The sequence below is a fragment of the Ovis aries genome, chromosome 6 (assembly GCF_016772045.2).
Source record: "Ovis aries strain OAR_USU_Benz2616 breed Rambouillet chromosome 6, ARS-UI_Ramb_v3.0, whole genome shotgun sequence".
NCBI classification, from domain to species: domain Eukaryota; kingdom Metazoa; phylum Chordata; class Mammalia; order Artiodactyla; family Bovidae; genus Ovis; species Ovis aries.
The window spans coordinates 30542735-30547027 of record NC_056059.1 but is presented as its reverse complement, the minus strand read 5'-3'; positions in this window follow the sequence as shown (position 1 = coordinate 30547027).

Sequence of the window (4293 nt, the reverse complement as noted above, 5' to 3'; positions counted from 1 at the left end):
CCCTACACAGTTATTATATGTTTATTTTTCTTCTTGCAGTAAGGACAAAATCCTGTTTAAATATACTGTTTTCACTAAATTGTGAAGTATTTTATGGTATAATTCCACATAAAAGCTTCAGTTCTTACACTGTAAAATATAGCATTATACCTTAAATCCTAAACATTCTTGCTTGTGAGCTGAAAATTAAGAATCGGGATCCAGTCAAGCCCTTCCAATTGCTTTTGGAACAGGTGCTGGGGCAAAGCTGTGAAAACAGAAAGCTGAGCGCCAGGAATTCCCATGGCCTTCAAAAATGGAACTGACAAAACCAAAGGGTGGTCCAACAGTCACTGCCAAATGACATAGCTCACTCTAATCACTGTATATTTTGAGAGCAAATGCAGTGGAATAACGAAACTTTTTTCCCTTATTTTTGTATTTTGGAAAATAACTAGGACAGTTGTGAGAATTTTCTGTGTTGTAAAGAGAAATTATAGGGAGGGTCTGAAACTGCTTTTTCATTAGGAAAGCAAATGAAAGGCGCAGGTCCCACTGCTGGAAACCCTGAGTCTCCCAGAACCTCACTTCCGGTTCCTGGGAGTCCTTCCCAGCCAAGCACAATTCTGGGAGAACTCAGGGATTGGCGTCTCCATGTGCTCTCCACATCTGCCATCACCTTGGGGGCTGCTGCCCCCTTCTGGTGCCGCAGCCTTCTGGGTATTGCGCTCTCTCCCCCATGCTACTGGAGCCGTTGGGGTCTCAAAGCTGCAGGGGCTCACTGTTAAGAAGCCCCCAGTCTTGTTTCACTCCTTTGACCTGTCAAATAACATCTCTGGGACTCAATCTCCTTGTCTGAATTCAGGATAAATAACAGGCCCCATCCACACAAAACATCTAAATGCGCGTGCTAACTCAACATGCACTACTTTACAGCGTCCAATAAGGGAATGTGTACGAATATGCTTCAAGAAGCAGAAATCTAAGATGTGAAGCTTGATATCTTAATTTGCACTGTGAACTGCCAGTTAATATAGTAAGATATGCTTAGAAGTTTGAGTGATCATGAGCCCAAAAAAGGTATTAAGATAAAATAACTGTTCGAGTTAAGACCAAAATAAAATGAGAGAATATCAAGTAGAAAATGGACAAGACATCAGAAGTGTGAGGTGAGCTCTAATGCCCTGTATGTACAGGTTGTCCAGTTACAAACAGCACACCCAAATTTGGATGACGCTACTGGAGTGAGGAAAGTAGACAGCCATGGGGAGCTAGGAGTGTGAGCAAAGGAGCTCTTAAGAGGCAAGAATTTATCAGTGATAAGCACATTGTAAACTCCTGAAACAGGAGTCAATTTCATCTGTTTATTGTACTTCACCTTGTACAGACAGGTGCTTCACTGGGTGTAATAATGCTTTTTTCTACTAAAGTTTTAGATTTTACAAAGTAAAAAGACATAACACCTCTGGCAATCTTAAGAAAAAGAAATCATTCATTGGAAAGAAATGAACAGCTTACAGATCTAAGGAAGAACTGAAGGGTGAGATTTGGTTGCAGGAATGATGGGAGAGTCTCTTCAGAGCACCATTAGTGGCAATCAAAGTGCAGAACACTGGTCAAATTCAAACTTCTTTCCTCCTGCCTGGGATACACTGGAAAGGAGAAACAGCCCAGAGACCTTGTTTGTTTAAATTGCATGATTTCTTTTAATTTTTCATTTAGGAATAGTTTAGACTTAACAGAAAACTTGCATGAATAGTACAGAGAGTTTCTGTATACCCGTCACCCTACTTTCCCTAATGTTAGGATCTTGTATAACTGTAGTGCAGTGATCAAACTAAGAAATTGGTGTTGATGCAGTACTAATAACTGCAAACCTTATTCGGGTTTCACCAGTTTACTCAGAAATGTGTTTTACCTGTACAAAATCCTGTCTAGGCCTGGACTATCTATCATTTCTCCTTGGTCTCCTCCAGTCTGTGATGGTTTCTCAGTCAGTCCTTGTGTATCATGACCTTGACATTATTGAAAAGTGTGGTCAGTTGTTTTGTAGACTGTCTTGAAATTGAGTTTGGCTTTTTCTCTTTTTTTAGTTTGAAGCAAAGAAAGGTTTATTGTAGGTGACTCATGCTCAAAACTCCCTGAACTATCTGGCATTTTATAGGAAAGCTTGTGGTGGCTTAGACAATAAAGGATCTGCCTGCAATGTGAGAGATCTGGGTTCAGTCCCTAGCCTGGGAAGATTCCCTGGAGAAGGGATGGGCAATCCACTCCAAAATTCGTGCATGGAGAGTTCTATGGACAGAGGAGCCTGTGTGAGTAAAATAAAGTGCCTAACACTTTCAGTTTTCGTGTATCCTTGGTAGGAGTGATGTTGTTCCCTTCTAGGTGTATCACATCAGTTTATATAACACTAACTTATCTTCTTAATGGTGATCTTCGTGACTTTGTTTAATGTGGCATCTGCCAGGCTTCTCTACTATAGCTATTTTTCTCTTTTTTATTAAAAAAAAGTCTTGTGAGGAGATACTTGCTAAGGATGCATATATGCTATGTCTCATTATACTTTTGCTCACTAAATATGACATCTGTTGATGGTTCTTAAAACAATGCTTGCCTAGTGGTGATATTTTTGTTCCTCTTATTCCTTCTCCATTAAGAATCCCATGATTTCTTAATCGGTACTTGATTGGAGCGTGATCATGACACCCATATTTAGGAAAACAGTGTTTCTTACTAAGATGTGGTTATAGAAATCCAGGTTGAACTATTGAGACTTCATGCAGTTAATTGCCTCCAGTGCCTAATCGATTAGTTAAATACTCCCAACTGATTTAGGCTTATGAGATTCCATTTTAAGTATCACATAGAAATTGGGAATTTTAGATTACTATTTTGTGACAATTAAAAGACTTACAGCTAAGGTAATTTGGTATATTGAGATAAAAACCATAGAATTAGAAAACTCTTGACTGAAAAAGTCTGAGTTGAATCAGATGCTTGTTTAAATGAGTTAATTGTTCAGTTTTGGTTATGGTGTAGGAGGAAATATATTTAAAATGTATGTAAATAGATATAAAAAGGATATAGTCCCTTTAAGAAACCAGAGTGCCAAATGTAGGAAATATTCCAAGAAACAACTCTCAGGGTAGGGCAATCTTTTCCATCATTTGCCACAATTTTGATAAAAGCAGAAAGTGCACAGAGGCTCCGAGCTCTAGCCTCTAAGTCAGGAACAGCCCTGGGGGAGAAAAATTAAGAGCCTAGAGTAACTAGAAGGTGTTAAGGAGGCAATAAAATTTTTTCCTCTACATGGCAGCCAGGAACTGGCTGAAGGAGAAAGTGCCAGGGGCGATGAAAAGGTCCAATAACTTGAACCTGTGGCATTATTTCAGATAACAAAGTTTGGTTGGTACAACTGGTAAACACTGTGCATACAGTGAAGTAAATATTCCTAACTTATAGAGTCATGGGGGAAATGAAATAAACCATACTTAAGGATGGCTGGTGTACAGTAAACAGTGAATAAATAGTATTCATTTTCACAACAAACATCCATTGAGTTTCCATGTACTTTTATACTTAACCATTTTTGACCTTAGGTTTTTTTTTTTAATAGCTATAAAAATGATCATACTAACAACCTCTAAAGTGCCTTTTCACTTTAAAATGCTATGAATATACTGCCATAGGTGGATAATTTTAAACAAAAGTGCATATTTCACTTTTATTAAGGCCTAACTGCCTTCATTTATTTATTTGTTAAGTACTGGCTATATAGCAAGCCCTATGCTAAAGGGAACATTTCATGCAAAGATGGGCTCGATAAAGGGCAGAAATGGTATGGACGTAACAGAAGCAGAAGATATTAAGAAGAGGTGGCAAGAATACACAGAAAAACTGTACAAAAAAGATCTTCATGACCCAGATCATCATGATGGTGTGATCACTCATCTAGAGCCAGACATCCTGGAATGTGAAGTCAAGTGGGACTTAGAAAGCATCACTACAAACAAAGCTAGTGGAGGTGATGGCATTCCAGTTGAGCTGTTTCAAATCCTGAAAGATGATGCTGTGAAAGGGCTGCACTCAATATGCCCGAAAATTTGGAAAACTCAGCAGTGGCCACAGGACTGGAAAAGGTCAGTTTTCATTCCAATCCCAAAGAAAGGTAATGCCAAGGATTGCTCAAACTATCACACAGTTGCACTCATCTCACATGCTAGTAAAGTAATGCTCAAAATTCTCCAAGCCAGGCTTTAGCAATATGTGAACTGTGAACTTCCTGATGTACAAGCTGGTTTTAGAAAAGGC